The sequence below is a fragment of the Diabrotica virgifera genome, chromosome 9, assembly GCF_917563875.1.
Source record: "Diabrotica virgifera virgifera chromosome 9, PGI_DIABVI_V3a".
Classification (NCBI taxonomy): Eukaryota; Metazoa; Arthropoda; class Insecta; order Coleoptera; family Chrysomelidae; genus Diabrotica; species Diabrotica virgifera.
Window position 1 is genome coordinate 131,990,719 of NC_065451.1, and position 20,951 is coordinate 132,011,669.

The following is a 20,951-nucleotide window of genomic DNA, read 5'->3' on the forward strand; positions in this document are numbered from 1 at the left end:
ATTAATCTGAAATGAACAAAAATAATTAAAATAAATAAATAACATGGTATTATCAAAAAACTAAATTATTTATTTATAAGAATACAAAAATAATGAATATTTAACATTATTTTAAAAGTTTCCGTCTGCTTTTTAAAAGTCATTTGTACTTGTAGAGTGAGGAATGCTCTCATAGAAATGGTGGAAGCACTGTGGTACCCACTTTAATAAAGTTATAAGGTCTCTGTACTTTAAAGTGCTTATTGGCCTTCTAGTAGCATTTGTCTGTGGAACATATTCAGGCCACTTTGCTCTTCTGGTGCCCCTGCCCAGATCTACCATTTTAAAGCTTTCCTGGGAAAAATACGTCTTATAATAAAGAATTTCTTCTCCTTTCCTTAGTTGCAAATGTACGACTTCACTGATTTTAAAATCTTCCTTTTCAGTATTTTTTTTTCTACTAATTAAAAGAGATTCTACATGATCAAACAGAACCTTAAAATTTTTTAGGTCTTCGATCGTCATGTCATAAACACCTAAAAGCTCCTTAAATTTACACTGTCGTATGAACTGTTGCCAATCCCACGGAGTCATCAATGTAGTTGAATTACTAATTTGTTTTTTAGAACGCTCAATAACAGAGTGCACTCCATCTACCTCCATATGGGTGTGTCCTCGAAGAAGGAACTTATGATTGATGACTTTTAATGATGGCAATACTCTAAGTAACCAAATATAGCTTGCAACCACAGTAAAATTTCTGTTTTGGCCTCCGCAATTATCTGACCAAATAGTTAATGTTTCTGTGTCACCAGTAGCAATATTATCGAGTGTCCACTTCAGGAGGAGACTTCGCAAGCACCGCGTGCCCCAACTGTTTCATCCCACATAGCACAGTGGGCTTTTCCGTTGGTACTATTTAGAATGGTTAGGTTGAGAGTCCCTAATTTTCTTAAATAAAAAGAATGTGTGTTTGTCAAATATTGTGTTGGCAAATACTTCTGCAGATCAATCATTATTACAATTTCTTTCGATGAAAGTTCTCTTGACAAAATTTTATCTGAATTTTTCAATTTATATCTAAGTTGGGCTTCTGCCCAGTGAGCTTCCAAATTAGCTTGTAACTCCTGTTTATTTTCTTCATTGACATTCTCTATGTTTATTTTTAATTCATCGCAATGGTCACAGGTGTCGTTTGCTGGCAATTTAAATGACAAATTGAATTCCATGTTAAAAATTTGGTTGTACAACCACTGTTTTCCTATATCAGATTCATGAATTTTCTTTTGCTTACAGTCCTCAAGATATAATGAAAACATTTTTGATAAATTAAGCTCATTCCCTAAATATTTTCGGGCAGATCTTGCCCTACTATAATGACTTTCAACCACTGGAAAAATTTTTATGTGCTCACGTATTGTTTCTCGAATATTATTTGCAACTTTATTGCTTGGTGTCTTTCTTCCTCTTTTATCTGGCAAAACTAAACCACCTTCAACTTTTTTAGCCAGTGCAGTTTTCACAGTTGTTTCAGAAATGCTTAGTGTATTCAGAAAGAAGGTTTTACACACTCTAATATGTCTACCATTGAATTCAAAACTATAAATCAAGGTTGAATTTCTCTTCGAAGCATTATTAGTTGTTTTGCGAGCAACATTAATTTTTGAAACGCAGGAAGATATAAACTGACGTTTAAGATCATTACTATTGTCCTTTTTGTGGAAATTGTTGAATATTTTGAGTCTAGCATTTTCATCTATATTCTCTGAGCACTTTCTGATACATGATGGCATACATGGAGGTTTCAAATGTTTAGCTGCGATCAAGACGCCTTTTGCATTAGTATATTCTTTTCCTGCTTCCTTTTTTACTTTTCGTATGCTCGTTTTCCAGAGATCTACGTTACGTTTTCTTTTCCGGCCGTTCTGTTGAACTTCAACGTTTATGTCGTTTAAATCCGTCTGTAATACAAGAAGTCGTATTTCATTCACTATGTTAGGAACCACTTCTACTTGTTCAGTTTCTTCTTGCTCGACGTCAGATATATCAGGTACGTAGTTCGGGTCTTTAACTGAATCATGATCAGAAAAATCTTCATGCTAAACTTCTTCGGAATAAAGTTCGTCAACCTAAAGTCTTTAATAGTGCGCTACCAAGAAATTTTTATGGAAAATAGAATTTGTAAGAGGGACTTTTTATTTGGTTTTTTATTCAGGTTTTTATTCGGTAGTCCAATTCGGTTATACTATTATATTATACACCGAATTTACACTGTTATTAAATTTAATTAGACATATAAAAAAATGTATGTTTTCCGACTCTTACAAATATACTTAGAATAAATCGTAAACCTTAACGAATCTTCACAAGATTGGTCTTAAATGAACGAAAAAAGACCAAGCTATGTCCGCGCTGTAATATATTTTAAATTTTGTTTTTGACGTATTCATAATAAAATTTAAAAAAATACCAAAAAATTGCAAAAGTTCGGATTCAATTTGTACAAATTAGAACCAAAATTTTAAAAATACATTACAGGACGGACATAAAGCACATATCTTAAACTAGCAAATCTTTCTATTTTAAGCTAATATGTTGTACCGTTTTCAAGTAAATAGGTTAGAGCTAAGCCGTTGCAGTATAGGAAATTTAACATAACTACGAATACTTACATTCTCATAGTTTACATCAGACGGATGAGAGCTCATATCATCATTTTCAGTAATTATTATTATTGAACTTGAATTATTATCAACAGCAGTACTTTCATTTGTTTTGTGATTAAGCTGGACTTCTGTAGGAACATTATTGTTTATCAAAAATAATTCATTATTTTCATAATCTTCGCACATACTCTACAAAAAAAATACACTTCATAATATACACGAATAAAATTTACACTAAACTAACTCACTTTATTTCTGCAAAGTTCTACTAAAACTTTTCCTCTGCCTGTCATAATGTACCTTTTCCTGTTGTACAAAAGTAGGATATTATTAAACATACACAACTTTCATAAAAAATACTAAAATCACAGCATTGCCTCTATTATTACTTTTAAACGAAAGACGTAACCTCACATCACTGTTGCTATGAACATAATGACAAACGAGTCAAGTCGTAACTGCTCTAGGAGTGCGAGTACAGCGGAATCAAATGGAAGGGAGGGGTGAGAGGTAAACAATCGTATAATACATTAGGACAGTTTACTTCTAGAGGTGTTCAAAGCTGTGAAGTGAGAAGTAAACAATCGTAAGGTATATTAAGATAGTTAACCTTCTAAGTAGTTTTCTACTATGAGACAGTTTAAAAACAGTGTTTTTGACTTTGCTTACATATTGCAGTTATGATACTTTACCACTAAAAAGTTTAATATTTTTTTATGCAGTTACGACAATAACCTGAAAATCGCAATTTTTGTAGTTACGACAGTTTACTTCTGGGGTACATATATATAAACTGTACAATAAATTACAAAACTTAAATGTTCCCTCTCCTATTATAAATATTATTTTGAAAATCTTGAAATCTTGGTGTTTCTTACGCTCAAAAAACGTCAGGAAATAGTCAAACAGCTGAAATCACAAACCAACAAAGTAATGTTGGCTCAAACCATTTAGCGACAATTGCCAACCTGGAAAAGATGATGGCAAAATTAATGGAGAGAATGGATACTATGCTTAATCTCCTTACCACTATGATCTCCAAAATGCACTAATGCAACACATACTTAAAATAGCCGTCTGGAACTCAAATGGGCTAACGAATCATATCCAAGAAATAAACATTTTCCTCGACGAGAAGAAAATTGATGTTATGCTCATATCAGAAGCCCATCTAACAGACAAAAATTATATAAAAATTCCAAAATACACTGTTCACTACACAAAACATCCAAATGACAAAGCACACGGTGGCACAGCTATCAAATCTAATGGTCGCATTCACCAGCACAGTGCGCTGTGACAGCGCTGGCAAGCTGATTACGATTATTTGATGACAGACCTTGACAGACGTCCAAAAACTGTCAGCAATTGGTTAAGCGGTCGCCATTTTATTAATCCTAGATTTTGTTCGATTTTGTTAGGCTAAATCGCGTGGTCTCACCTCTCACCTGAAAACACCGTTATTTTTTAAAAATTCTATAATGAAGACATACAGCAGAATATGAATTTGGTAATTTACTCTATAAGATAGAAGAACGTGAAGAGATTCACAATCTATTAGGAGGTAGGTAAAGTAATATATAAATATTATAATTGTTTGTTGAAACAGTAAAGTATAACATCCACAAGAAAAAGAAATAATTTTTTTCCTGTGTATACCATTAATCACAAAAGTCTTATTGAAAAATCCTTATATACAGTAGCACCCCGATTATCCGGGTGCGGATTATCCGTGCTGCGGATTATCCGTGCTATGATTTTCTATTACTCAAGTTGCGTTTTTGAGGTTTTATCAAAATAGCGTGATCATAAATCACTTGACGGAAACTCTATATGACCAAAGAGAGACTCATAATGAAATATTTATTTTTTTCTGTTATTTTTTATGGTAGGTACATATGTACATGTATACGTACATATGTATTATACATAAGAAATACATGTTCGGATTATCCGTGCTTTTCAATTATCCGTGCCACCCTTCGGTCCCGAGGAGCACGGATAATCGGGGTTCTACTGTATTACATTTTATACCTTTACAATGGATTTTTCAATAAAATTTTAGTAAAGTATAACCGTCGATTGATAAATATACAGATTTCTACCCCTATATTTATCAATCAAGTGTATAACTTTAAATAGTGAATTAATTTATACTTTTAGTTTCTTTTAGATGCAGAATATTTTCAACAATATATAACTGAAAATGCCATGTCCATAGAAGTCTCTTTATTAGACAATGAAAAGGAAGGGGAGAAACCAAGTGAACAATTTTCGTGGACACCGCGGACAACCAAGCTGTTGCTGTCTGCCTACAATGACAAAAAGGCAGACAAAAAACTTTAGATATTGTTTACTTTAAATAAATGGTAGCAGTAAAAAAAACGAAAAAAATAATAACTGGCTATTACACCCTAAGTTATATGCTTCTGTTCATGAAAAATAAGTTACTAACATCGGCAAAAAAAATCAATAGATACTCCTAATGATCTTAGATGATCTATCCTCTTAATGAAGTTTAAATTAAAAATGTACAAATAATAAAGTTCATCCTCTTAATACTATCCAAAAAAAAATTAAGTCCAAACAAAGCATGAATATAACTTAATTAATATAATGAAGTGTAAAAAAAACCTTAATTCTGAATCTTCTCCACAGATTACCATATCTACAACGGATTATGTAGGGGCTTAAGATTCTACCATCGGGTCCATCAGTCCATTCCCTGACATGCCATGACGCTCAAATGGCCTCTCTGTTGAAAGCGTGTGACTTCAAAAAAACGTCCCGTACTAAAACCCTGTTTTCTTTCAAACACAGGGTTAAAATTCATTTCTCCACTCAGTTTTATCTCTCTTTCAATGCAATCCTTTTTTTTAACTGGTCCGGTTTGGAGCAAATTTATCCGAAAATAATTCGGCTTTTCCTATTCACTATTAACAAAAGATTCTCAGCACTTCCATAAGAATCTTACCACAGCCATCACCAATTGGTAGGAAAAATTTCACCAAAAATATGGTCGTATCCAAAACATATATTTTTGATCACCTTCATAGGCAATTTTACACCATACACTTTTTGTAACAGCTCCAATGACTAGTCTCAACAAAGAACCACACCCAACAACGACTCGTTTGTCAAAAATCAAGCACCATCGTCTTAGAGAGAAATAGAAAATCAAAACGAAACACATGCGCCATCAAAAAGGCCGTGTTTCGAGTATGTCAAGTACGTACACATCATTCAACAATATTATTTAATTGTTGGCTTTATCATTGACGTATAGAAGGTAGAACTGGTTGTCTACACTCGAGGAGAATAAGTTTCTTAGCAAAATATTATACCGTTACAGACCCCCCTTAAAGAAAATTTACCCAGGGAAATTTTCTGCAGCGCTAGCTGCGTTAAGATCCTTAATACTATAGGTACCCTGATCATTCCCTAACTCATCAACCAAATTATATGTCCATTTTGATACCTTCTTCTTGATAAAGAGTGGTCCAACCCAACGAGGAGTAAGCTTCTTCGAGAAGTAAGCAGTAGCATCTGATAAAACGAAGTTCTTCCTCCATACGGCTTGATTAAGACTGAATTCCTCTGGTCTCCTTCGGAGGTTATATACCCTCTCGCTCTTCTGAGAAGCCTTATCTAATCTTCTTCGAACGTCTGCAAACAACTCCTTTAAAACTTGAGTCCTCTCAACTACAGTTTTCTCCTGATTCTGATCGTCATTCACATCTCTAAGTTGTTCCTTTTTACGGAACTCGTCACCATCTAGTATCATGTTTCGTCCAAAATTCACGAAATAAGGATTCTGCCCAATTGATTCATGATAAGCAGTCCTTGTGGCACATGCCACCTTAGCCAAATTAACATCCCATTTCCTATGATTGTCCGACACATACGAAGAGAGCATAGTCTTCAGTGTCCGATTATACCTCTCGGTAGGGTTTGCTTGAGGATGGTAAAGAGCATTGTACCTAACCTGCACTCCATAAGTTTTTATGAGATTAGTAAACACTCGTGATGTGTATTGTGGTCCATTATCGCAAAGCAACAACCTAGGAGCTCCGAAGAGTAAAAATACGTTCTCCAATTTCTTCACAATGTGGGCGGTTGTAGAAGACCGTAGTGGAAAGACAAGTGGAAACTTAGTAAACAGGTCCATGACAACTAATATGAAACGATGGCCTTGTGTTGACCTTGGCAATGGTCCAACTAAATCTGAGCTTAAACATTCCCACGGTAGTGTGGCTCGTGGTTGAGCAGTCGTCAAACCCTTCGGCCCTGTATGATCCACCTTATGTGCGGCACAGATCCGACAACCTCTCACATAGCGTGCCACGTCACTTTTAAGTTTCGGCCAATAGTAACGTTCACAAACTCGCTTATAAGTTTTTAAAACTCCCGCATGACCAGATAAAGGTGAGTCATGCGATTGTTGAAGAATTTTCACCCGATCTTGTTTGGGCATTACCTCTTTCCAATTATCAACTTCGTCCACTAAAAATCCCAACCTAGGTTTAATGTACTTCCATAGCTTCCCATCAACAATTCTCCATTGAGAATATTTCAAAGGCTTATTTTCCACTTTATCCTTAACTTTAGTGTACCAACGGTTTCTGATCTCAGTCTCTACGGAATCTATCACTGGTACAGATCTGGAAAGCATATCAGGAACGACATGCTCCTTTCCTTTCCTATGAACTATTTTAAAATCGTATTGTTGTAACCTTACTGCCCAACGCGCAAGACGACCTGACGGGTCTTTTAAATTCTGTAACCACACTAGCGAAGCGTGATCTGTTACAACAGTGTATTCCTTCCAAAAATGGCCGTAGCTTCTCAATACTGTATAATACTGCTAGACATTATCTTTCTGTGGTTGAGAAGTTACGTTCTTGTCTAGTTAGAGATCTACTCAGATAGCAAATAACTCGATCTCCATCGGGATGCGCCTGAGTCAACACCGCTCCAATGCCATAACCAGAGCTATCACATTGGACGACAAAAGGCAACGAATAATCAGGGCAATTCAACACTGGTGCCGATACTAAATATTCCTTAATCTTCTGGAATGAAGCATCACATTCCGATGTCCAATTAAAATTCCTCCCCTTCTTTAATAAAGCGGTAATTGGGGAAATCAAAGTCGCAAAATCTGGTATGAATTTCCGGTACCAAGAAAATGTGCCCACTACAGAACGAACATCCTTAACGTTTTTGGGAGTTGGTAAGGTAAGCATTGCTTTAACTTTGTCTAAATCGACATGTATTCCGTTTCTATCCACAACATGACCAAGATATTTTAATTCAGGCCGACAAAATTGACACTTGTCCCAACTGACAGTCAGTTTAGCCTCTCTTAAACGTCTGAACACTTCCTCTAATATCCTTAAGTGTTCCTCGAAACTCTCGGTTAATATTACCACATCATCTAAGTAGCAGAAGACGTAAGGCTAAAAAAATCTGGTCCTAGAACAGTATCTATAAGTCGTTGCCAACGCGCAGGTGCGTTATGAAGACCAAAAGGTAAGCGTTTAAATTGGAATAAACCACGTCTAGGCACTGTAAAAGCAGTGAAAGGTCGGGATGATTCGGCTACCGGTATCTGCCAATAAGCAGACTTGATATCAAGAGTTGACAGATAATGCGCATTACGTAGCTTATCAAGGATGTTTGACATGTAAGGAAGGGGATAACTATCCCTTTCAGTTACAGCATTAAGCTTCCTGTAGTCAACGCAAAATCTGTAAGTCCCGTCCTTCTTTTTCACCAACAAAATCGGCGAAGACCATGGGCTCGTAGATTTTTCTACGATTCCCTGAGCCAACATCTGATCCAGTTCTTTGTCAATCTGAGCTTGTATGATCGGAGAGACAGGATAGTATCGCTGTTTAATAGGTGCAGCTTTACAAACTATAGTATGTTCAGTAACATCTGTGCATCCGAGGGTATCTCCCATAAGCTCACGATTCCTACTGACAACAGCCTCAAGTCGAGTTTTCTGCATATCCGATAAGGCAGTTTGACCTCTAAGATGATCAACTGCAGATAACATAACTGGTGATTCAGAAAAATGCCACTCGTTATGCCTAAGATCTGGAACTATTCCCATAAGACGCCAAAAATCGCTTCCCAATATCAGAGTATGTGGAACTCCCATTACGACCAAAACAGATATAACACGCAATCGATCCCTAACCATAAAGGGTACTGAACATTCACCTTGTACTTCACAGGATTGTCCATTGGCTAAACGACAAGTAGTCGGTTTGGAACTATCGATTTCTAAACCTAAACTTCTCAATAACTTCCATCCAGTACTACCAACAATGGTTCTAGAAGCACCTGAGTCCAATAAGCCAAGCATTTCCGTCCCTAGAACACTTACTCGCAGATAAGGTCTCTCATCATTCTGTGCATGGTCTAAAATAAAATCTAATATTGGTTGTACATTGGTCGAAGATACATCAGCTTCCTTATTTCGACCAGTTAAAGGGGCTGTGATCCGTTTCCCTATTTCTTGCATTTAGGACAATTCCTCACAGTTACTCCTTCCTTTTTGCATCCAAAACAGTAAATTTTCTTCGGCATAAGACATCCAATAGCCTTATGTCCAGGTTGCTTACATCTAAAGCAAGTAACCATCCGTTCATGATTTCCTGAAGCATTGGAAGTTGAAGCAGTATCTATAACATTCAATTCCCCCTCTACTTCAATATCAACATATGCTAAATCCTTTTCCAGTATGTTTCCGCGTCTAACTGAGGGTTCGACATAATTTCGAATAGTATCCCTCCTTTCCTCCATCCTTCTACAAACCACGCGAAGTTCTTCCAAAGTCGTTGGTAGTGGATCTCGAAATCGATCCTGATAAAACGGATGTAAGTTCCTCATGATTATAGACAGTTGAGCCTCTTCGCTTAAGTGACAACGCAATCTTTTAAAGTAACTGGACATGACGGCTAAATAGGTGATCGTCTCAGAGGAATGTTGAGTACGTCTCCTTAATTCTTCAAATACAGCTTCACTGTGATGGGCAGACAAGTACTCCTTACGAAATTCTTCTTCGAGTTCTTCCCATGTGTTAACTCTCAGACGGACATCTTTGTAAAATTGGTACGCTTTATCACAGAATAGATCTACACCAGATTCTAGCAAAATATGCTTTGGAACATGACGGGCCACACTGAATTCTTCTACCAACTCAAAGAAAGCTGATATTGACATGGACTTGCTACATCCTGAAAATTTTTGTATGCCCCACTTATGTGGTAGCACCATTCTAGAAGCAACAGCACTCGATCCAACCTGACCTACAGCAACTGCAGGTCTACTTGGGGAAGAACTAACAGCAGTTCCTAAATTAGCATGGAAAGTTTGGCTAAGTCCAGCTATAACATCAACTATGGGGGGTACTGGGTTAGCTGGATGTGCCTTCTCATGAAGAAAATTCAGTAACGACAACACTCGAGCAAGTAGTGCTGATCTAGTAGTCTTCATCTCGTCATCATCTCCATGTTTCATTCGATCGACTTTTCCTAACAAGTGATTTAACTTCGTCTCCCATTTTGTATATTCAGATGTAGTAGGTATTCCAATTATACCCTGAAGAGCTGTATCTACTTCTGCAAGATTATTATCCACTGCATTTTTGTCCTCCGTAAATGTATAAGGATGCGCTGGATATTGAATTGTTTTATCATCATCACGTTCCATCCGAAGTAGAGGAGCTAAAGCTTTCCTATCATCTTCCACCGATACAGATTGGACTCCTCGAATCCTTAATTCATACTCAAGAGCCTCTTTATCCAACCGGTTAACAACTAATTTTCGAGACATGATTCCCAAATATTTTCTCAATAACAAAAATTAACTCTAAAGTATCAATACAACTCATAAATCGATAATTGAAGACACGAGTGGATGAAGGTGCTATGTTACAAAATTTAGATTTTGAGAAAATTAAGGTTAAAGTTTTTCATTGTAAACTTTTCTCACATTCACTTTTATTAGGTAAAAACTTTTCTATGTCGTTACTAGTATATGGAATATGTTATTCACGGAAAAAAATATCAACAAAAAAAAATGTGTCTTACCAAAATTTGAAAAAAACAGTACATAACACCTTCATCCACTGTATAATTCTAAAGAAATTAAAACAACTACTGTTTTATGGAAGAATCATGTATTAAAGAAAAACTTATCTAATCAGCTAACAAGATGTTATTGCTTAATATAAGGTAATAACAGTAATATAACGTAATACATTATTTTTTTTCTAAGATTGGTTCATAGAAATATCGATATTCTGGTTTTACAAACTTAAGCTGTTCTTGGAGATTTTTTCTTTTTTCTTCAGAGATAGTTCCATATTTCTCCCGAATTCTTTCGATTTCAATATTCTCTGGCGCTGCTGTTCTATTCTTATTTTGAAGAATATTTACTTTTCTAACAGGAACTGTTTCGTCATATGATTCTTTATACAAATAGGAACCATACTCTTCCACTCTTATCCATTTAATACTGTCTCTAAATCTGACTGTTTCATTTAGTTCGTCCTTTTTTCTGTTAGTAAGATGAAGTTTTTGCGGTAGATCAGCAATCCTTCTAAAGTGTTGAGCCATGTCGATGACTTGATTTTTTCGGCTAGCCTTTGAAATTATTTCCCGGTACGTATCTGGTACATATACCGTGTCGTGTTTTCGTAAAACCTTCTCGATTCTTCCGAAGTCTCTGTCACAATCTAAGTAAGTATGGCCAACCTCAGGAAACTTGTGGTCAATACAACGGAAGTATCCCTTCAAAATAAGATTCTGATAAAGGCAAATCATGTGGAAGTTCTTGTTCTGGCCCGCACATGAATCGGACCAGATGATCAGATAATCCTTTTTGGTGATGCTTTCGTCGACTTCAATATATCTGAGTAGAGAACTGCATATTTCTGCACTTCCTCTGTTTGCAAGATCTTCGGTCCAGGTACAAAAACATGCTTTGTCTAGGCCTTTTGTAGTAATATGCACCCCAAAATTATAAAACCACATTTGCCTAAGGTAAAATGCTTTGGACGTTGTTATTTTTGGCAGTGGCATTGTTTGTTGCATATCGATTGTAATATAGACCAAGTTGTCTGAATCTTTTGCTTTTTCCTTGTCAACTTTGAGCGCTTTAGTTGATGCTGTTTAGTTTTCTTTATGTCCATCGTTAGATTCACCTCCATCACAGATACTACACGTATCACTTTTCGGATACCCAAATGATAAATTAAACTCTCGCGAAAAAATGTTGGAATATGAACATTTTTTAATTCTAAATTTTCCAGGAAGTTGTGCCAGATTACATTCCTCAAGATAGAACTCATACATTTTGCTCACATTTAGTAGGGGAGAAAGATATTTTTTATGAGGATTTCTATTTCTGGAATAGTGCGACTCTTCGACAGGAAATTTATTTATGTGCTCTATCACAAAATCCCTAACATCTTGGCCTATTTTGTGTGGCCTATTGGAGTGCTTACCTCTGCGATCTGGAGGAGGTGCTGCTACACTACTATTTATACGATTCTTTATAACATCAAGTTTTTTTCTGCCTATTTGGTATAGAGCGCATAACGCTTCTTTGCACACCTTTACGGTAAATCCATTTTTTGTAACGTTATACGTATATGACGCAGTTTTATGTTTAACAGCATCTTTTCTTTCCCTCAACACTGGTTTTTTAATGATTGATTTAAATAGTAAAGCATTTTTTGCATTAATATCAAGTCTATAAAATTCATCCAAAAATGCCTTCCTGTCATCTGCTGAAAATTTAGTGCTACAAGAAAATCTACAGCCTTGTCTACAAAGAATACCTTTTTCTGGCTCCTTTCTTGGAACGGGAATGTTTTTGTAAGACAAATATTCTTCACCTTTTGCTCTATCTAAAGCTGCTTTGTGTTTCTTCCACGTATTTGGATCTCGTTTTCGTTTTTTGGAAACTTTTGCTGTCGTTGAAAAAATCTTTTGCTTTCTTTGTTTTTCATTTTCTTGGTCAACCTCGTTAGACCCGTTAGAAGGATTAATTATAGGCTTTTGAATAATCCCGCTTCCTTCTTTGTCTCCAGAAATGAATGTACCTCCAACAAGGTTTTTTACATGACTGTGGTCCGCTCTTTCTTCGTCCTCCGTGACACTAGTTCCTGAAGAACTGCTTCCTTCATTACTCGGAAAGTATTCAGCATCACCACTGCTGTCTGACAAGAATGGTTGGGTCCCCTCCAAATCTGAAAATAAAAACAGCTATTTACTTCTTACAGCTCCTTCTTTGTCTCCAGAAATGAATGTACCTCCAACAAGGTTTTTTACATGACTGTGGTCCGCTCTTTCTTCGTCCTCCGTGACACTAGTTCCTGAAGAACTGCTTCCTTCATTACTCGGAAAGTATTCAGCATCACCACTGCTCTCTGACAAGAATGGTTGGGTCCCCTCCAAATCTGAAAATAAAAACAGCTATTTACTTATACTTATATTTTAATTCTTCCTAATTATTATTGTTTAAAAATTACTTTTGAAAAGATAGGGGAATCCCCGGAGCAATCAAGTGTAAATATTTATAACAGATGATAGTTGGGTTATGTATTTCAACCAGCTCATTTACACTTTTATATAAATATTATGATCTAAATACCTATTGCCCAAAATATAATAAAACTTAATTATTTCATAACAACAGGATTGCACTTACCTGTTACATTTGAAATTTCAATGTTGAGGTTAGAACTTGCTGTGAATTCATTTTCATCATTTGGCAAATTTTGTTCACAGTTTATTTGTTCCTGCACTAGTTTTAACATTTGTTTACCTCTGGAACTCATTATAAATGTTAACTAGCATTAATATTATGATATTACTGCAAAAAACTGTAACAATGACACAGAACACGTGCGCGCAATACCAACTCACCAAGTAAAACAAAATGGCCAGTGAGTGGATGAAGGGGTTATGTGTGTCACTTAACACCATCATTCATATGACGAAGGTATACAAAATATTACATGAATGTGGATGAAGGTATTTTGTGCCTATAACACCTTCTTCCATTATTCACTGGAAAATAATGTAACATAACTCCTTCATCATTTAAAAAACCTAGACTTCTGTTACGAATCTTAGAATTCTAATGTGGCCACGTGATAAACAGGTACATAACACCTTCATCCATACAAAAAAACCGTTTTTAGAAAAATGTTACATAGCACCTTCATCCACTCGTGTCTTCAATTGCTTCCTAGTTTAGACCAATGGGCAATAATTCATAGGTATATGTCAAATATATAAAAATTATTAAATAACCAACTCAAGGTTCGTTAAGTAATATTAAGTGCGGTATTATTTCAAAATAAGTTGCTTTTTATTCAGTTACAGTAAGGGATAGAGGTTACAAATTGGATAACAATGACAAGGATGTAGAGTTACATTTATCTATCATACACTACATAAAATGTCACCTTCAATAAAATATTCACTGTCAGCTCCATTCACCAAATTCCTCAAAAATGTTGACTCCACACCCAGTGGACCTATCTTCTACTAAACTTCAGGACTCCTAAGCCAGTTGTAGTAGTTCCAATATCCAATGTTTGAGCACTATATATTTGTCATCTCCAGGTGATCAAGTCTGCTGAATAGGTACTTTTTAAAAATGTAAACTCAAATATTATGTCATTATTATCACAAAGAATCCAACCGTCACTAATGTCGCCAAAGGTCGCCACTAATGTCACCAATTGTCACCATATGTCGCCATTTATGTCACCATGTGTCACCTCTAATGTCACCATATGTGGCCTGCACGTTGGGCGCCAAATTATAACGCGCAAGACGGATTAGCACGTAGTTAAATACTAAAACAAACACCACAGCACTAATGCTACTCACCTTGCAGTTATATGTAGGCCGTTGTCGTTCTTCAACGGTACTGGCTCCGAACTAACTCACCGGTGGCGGGGTGGATTCAAATAGAACGAATAAATATACTTGGGCGCCAGCTTCCTTTTTTGCCAGCCAGTACAACCAGATAACTATAACTTATTCCCCAAATGAAGCAAAGGAATAATAATAAGACACGAGTAACCCATATACAACTTTTATTGCCCTATGATGTAATACTAACATCGGTTACGAGGTTGTCTCTTACAAACACACTAAACAAGTGATTAGGTGACATTAACTATCTGAAATATTCAAAGAGTTACTACAAGTATTTTTTTGTGACAAATTTATCTAAATAATGTAAAAAACAATAAAGGTGACAAAATTATCTTACCGCAATATAACTATTAAAATTTAAAATCCACTATTTTAAATATATATTTCCCCCGTACATTAAATTCAATTAAAAAAATAACAACAAAGCTGGTAACAAAGACTGGAAGATGTTCCTTCTCAACACGAACGAACTTCGGGTAACGCGGCGGTTAGCAATGGGCCCATAGCGTACGCAAGCGCAGAATGAAACACACCGTAGGTAATATTTGAAAAGTTTTAAACTATACATTCCAATAAAATCGTTGCCTTTGCCCCATTACAATTTAAACTGTGATGTAGGTATTTTAAAAACTTTAGATATTGTTTACTTTAAATAAATGGTAGCAGTAAAAAAAAGAAAAAAATAATAACTGGCTATTACACCCTAAAGTTATATGCTTCTGTTCATGAAAAATAAGTTACTAACATCGGCAAAAAAAAATCAATAGATACTCCTAATGATCCTAGATGATCTATCCTCTTAATGAAGTTTAAATTAAAAATGTACAAATAATAAAGTTCATCCTCTTAATACTATCCAAAAAAAATTAAGTCCAAACAAAGCATGAATATAACTTAATTAATATAATGAAGTGTACAAAAAACCTTAATTCTGAATCTTCTCCACAGATTACCATATCTACAACGGATTATGTAGGGGCTTAAGATTCTACCATCGGGTCCATCAGTCCATTCCCTGACATGCCATGACGCTCAAATGGCCTCTCTGTTGAAAGCGTGTGACTTCAAAAAAACGTCCTGTACTAAAACGTCCCGTACTAAAACCCTGTTTTCTTTCAAACACAGGGTTAAAATTAATTTCTCCACTCAGTTTTATCTCTCCTTCAATGCAATCCTTTTTTTAACTGGTCCGGTTTGGAGCAAATTTATCCGAAAATGGAAATCACTATTAGCAAAAGATTCTCAGCACTTCCTTAAGAATCTTACCACAGCCATCACCAATTGGTAGGAAAAATTTCACCCAAAATATTGTCGTATCCAAAACATATATTTTTGATCGCCTTCATAGGCAATTTTACACCATACACTTTTTGTAACAGCTCCAATGACTAGTCTCAACAAAGAACCACACCCAACAACGACTCGTTTGTCAAAAATTAAGCACCATCGTCTTAGAGAGAAATAGAAAATCAAAACGAAACACATGCGCCATCAAAAAGGCCGTGTTTCGAATATGTCAAGTACGTACACATCATTCAACAATATTATTTAATTGTTGGCTTTATCATTGACGTATAGAAGGTAGAACTGGTTGTCTACACTCGAGGAGAATGTCTTAAGTTTCTTAACAAAATATTATACCGTTACAAGGACAAAACTATAAATACTGATGAGGTTATATCCTCAATGAGAATGGCAGTCAAAAGGGAATTATCTGAGGATAAAGAAAATATACTCCCAACTACCTCTGTTAATGCAGACTCACAGCCCGGTACAAGCAGAAGAGAACCACAGCCTGGTACAAGCACAACAGAACCACAGCCTGAACAGAACCAAACACCTGCTGAAGAGACAAGTATACCAGTAATAGGAAAGTCCCATAGAACCAATTATGGCATTAACTCGCCTATTTGTCGAATGAGCAAATTAACAAATGAAATGTTACAAAAGTGTGATTTGGATTTATTTAATGATGGTTTTAATAAATTTAGTGGTAAAATAAAAAAGTTTCTATCAAATTAATGTTAAAATTATTATGGTAAAATGTGTCTCATTTATTAAATATGTAATCTGATTTCAAATTTGTTACCTCCAAACTTTTTGTTATATATATGTTTCAGTGTTTTTATAATTATTGAAAAAAAATCTAGTCACAACGACATCTTGTTATTGTTATAGTAATCTTTTAATATATTTTGACTTGTATGTATATTCTAATGATTTAACTTTGTAAGACTATATAGGTTATACTTATAACTATCCTTTGTACTTTTATAATTATTGTTGTTTTATACCTACTTACTCTGTAAATGCTATATGCGTAAATAAAATTTTGACTTGACTTTGTCCTTAGCGCAGTACAGAACTGTGATGATGGATCACGATGACAGAAGATTAGCTGTATTGGAACGCATCGCACAAACTTTGGATGAAATAAAGGATGTTCAAATCGAACGAAATAATTTAATGGAGAGATATTTAAATTTGAAAGAAAACAAAAATTAATATGTGTGTATATAGTTTAGATCTTAAGTTTCATCTTTGTATGTTCAGATTAGGTATATAATATTTAGATATATAGATTAGGTATACAGTGATGAGTGTGCTAATAACTGGCAAAATAGCCTAAAAGATGGAAAACATAATACATTGCGGAATAAAAAGAGATGAAATTAGCGGAGGTGGAAATTATCGTTATAAATGTATAAATTAACATTACATTACCTAATTTACCACCTTTAGTCGTCTGACATGGAGTATTTTATAAAATTCTACTGTCACAGTGACAGTTATCATACTCCTCTGATACGTCTAAAGGTGAGAAACTATGTAATGTAATGTTAATTTATATGTTTATAATGATAATTTTTACCTCCACTAGTTTCATCTCTTTTTGTTTCACAATGTAATATGTTTTCCATCTTTTGAGCTACTTTGCCAGTTATTAGGGCGCTCATCACTATATATACAGTATGGTGCAAATGAAAGGAATAAATTCGTTATTTCGTAAACCGGCGACTTTACGCAAAAATCCAGAAACAGGTCGATTTTTATTTTTAAATTATGATATTTTGGCATATATTTCACACAAGTGACTTCATTCATCTGGGTGTGGTGACGTAATCAATGATTTTTTTAAAATGAGAATAGGGGTCGTGTGCTAGCTCATTTGAAAGGTTATTCAATTCTCTATTCAGTAATATAAACATTAACATCGTTATTTATACAGGGTGTCTAAAAACAATTTTTATATTAAATTAATTAACAAACAAAGAAGAATGTATGTAATTTATTTAATTCAAAATACATTTACTACTGTCAGAACAGGAAAAAAATGTTTATTCGAAAAATAACATTGCTTTTCGCTTAAATTAAATGTTCAAACTTCCAAAAAGCAGGTGCTTAGCGGGAGCTAGCTTGAACATTGAATTTAAACGAAAAGCAATGTTTATTTTTTAACTAAACATTTTTTTCTGTTTTCTGATAATAGTAACAAGTATTTTCTATTAAATAAATTACATACATTCTTCTTTTTTTGTCAATTAATTTAATTTCAAAAATTGTTTTTGGACACCCTGTATAAATAATTGTTAATGTTTACATTACTGAATAGAGAATTGAATAACCTTTCAAATGAGCTGGCGCACAACCCTTATTCTCATTTAAAAAAAATTATCGATTACGTCATCACGCCCAGATATATGACATCACTCATATTATATATATGCTAAAATATCATAATCTAAAAATAAAAATTGACCTGTTTCGGAATTTTTCCTTAATGTCGCCGGTTTACGAAATAACGAATTTATTCCTTTCATTTGCACCATACTGTATATGTATACAGTATGTAGGTTAGGCATATATTTTGTATATATAGATTAGATTCAACTTTTGTCTGTATTCTTCAGATTTAAAATAAATATTGAACATTTTTGGTTTATTTAAAGTGTTTGCTGTTGCACAACTGAAACCTGTCTCTCATTATATTTGCTAGTTAATCTTGAAAATCATCAAATCTTATTCTAGATTCACAAAAATAAATTATGACAAATATTTTCTATATCTACTATCGCTTTACAACATTATCTGTCTTCCGTTCTGGTTTTTTAACCGTTCGCCATTCCTCTCTGTCCGCACATTGATCTACTTGGAGACTTCATTATTTCTCATATCTGTTCATTGGTGACATGTTCTCCTACTCCTAATTCTTTGTAGTTAGTATATCGTTTTCGGAAGATGCCATTAGATAAATCTCGATATCCTATAGCACAAAGAATTTGAGAGAAAATCAGTTTAACTAACAGGAGACAGTAACAGCAATGGTAACAAAAATAACAAAGGAGACAGTTGCTAAAGCATTTCAAAAAATAAAGAGAGGTAAAGCTATTAAACCAGATCATATCCCTGGGAATTCTGGCCAATGTTATGAGAGCAGCAAGATGTCTGACGGGTTTGTTTAATACAATTATGGAAGTGAGACAAATTGAGACACAGTATATATTTTTTATTTATTTATTTAATAAACGGGATAACTCCATTAACAGTTAAATTACAATATCAGTTAGGATTAAAAACTTAAAATTACTTGTAATATAAAATTAATATCAAAAAGTTTATAAAATGTGGCATACTACATACATACTATAAAATGTGAAATCTTACACACTATATACTAAAAAACAAGATATATTAATTACCTGTCTATAAAAATAAAGGATATGTTCAACAATGCAAAATCTTCTTAGTCCCACCAAAATATGGGAGAGAGTCAGATATAGATGAACAAGTGAAGAAACAGAAATATCGGTTTACATTTATTCAGTACATATCAACAACAGATGAAATAAAGAAACAAGTGCTCGGGAGGTTCTAAGGGTGTGGACTTTTAGTGTTACAACAGCTGTAGGAGAAACTGATAAATTTCAAGTGAAAGTCATCAATGATGAAATTATTCCACTGGTTATAAATGCAGTGATTGATTTGGCACAACCGCCTCAAAATATAATACTTGAGGAAAGACAAGAAATGAACAATATTATGAATACACGATTCCCCGATATACGAATGATGCATTTCAGGAACATGTCCACAGTAACTTTTGAGGTAATTTTTGTGTATAAATTTTATAAGGTTTTCCTAAAAATATATATTTATTTGTAGAGGCTGTTTAATTATTGTATTAGAGGTGTTCATCACATAGACATAGAATATAGGGTAATAACATTAGAAAAAAATTATTATTTACTGTTTGGTTATTAAGCAAACCAGAAAGTTTTTGTGACTGCTGGAAACCGATTTGGTTTGGCAAAAAGTTCAGCTCACTAAATTTTTAACCAAATAGTTGATGAACTTGAACAAATCACTAACCAATATATTAGATGGCCTAATATGCAGAAAATTCAGCTAACTGCAAATGTAAGTAAAATATATAATTTAGTGGAACAAAGATTGGAACAGTGGAGGCAAACTCTTGAATAAAAAGGTTTGATGTTGTTCTGAAGCTATTTTCTTGTGGCATTTTTGTAATTAACTATTTTTAATGGGAAAATAAGCCACAATTTTACTAAAAAATGATTTTATTAACGTTTTGACATCCAAATCGAATGCCGTTGTCTAAATACAAAAAATATTAATGAATTATGGAGTGCTGTATGACGATGAAAATTCAATAAAACTGTTGTAAGACTAGCTATGATATTGGGCGTAGAACAACTAAATGAAAGAACAGCGAATGTATGTGGAAGAAATGGAGTGCTTACAAGGATAAGTTGAGTGAGAAGAATAGATTCAATTAGAAGTGAGTATATTAGGAGAAGTCTAAGGGTGGCAAAATTGATGTCAAAATGAGAAAGTATAGGTATAGGTATACCTAGATGGTTAGGGCATGTTCAATGCAGACATGAAAATTATTGGAATATGTTTTTGTAATGTTCATATAAACCACCCTTTAGGTTGTTATTTAAAATGTTTATAAAAAAATTAAGTAGGTTGTTGTTGATAAAAATGAAAGTAGAAGTTGAATAAATAAAAAGCAGTTTTTATGAAAAGTCAAAATCTAGTTCTTTCTTAAATTAAATATATAAAATCTAATAGGTTATGTGGCCCCAGATGATACTTAACTACTGCGTATATTTAGTTTAAAGTATCGGTGTGTCCGAAAAAGCAACAAAGTATATTTAAAGACTTTGCCGGTGTGTCCGAAGTATCAGGGTTTGAAAGAAAGAACTAGACCCAGTGAAAGAAAGAACTAGAGTGGCGTGTGTCGCCGGAAATTTGAAGCAAAAAAAATAATGGAGGGACAAAATAGATATATCCACAGTTGGTAAATTTG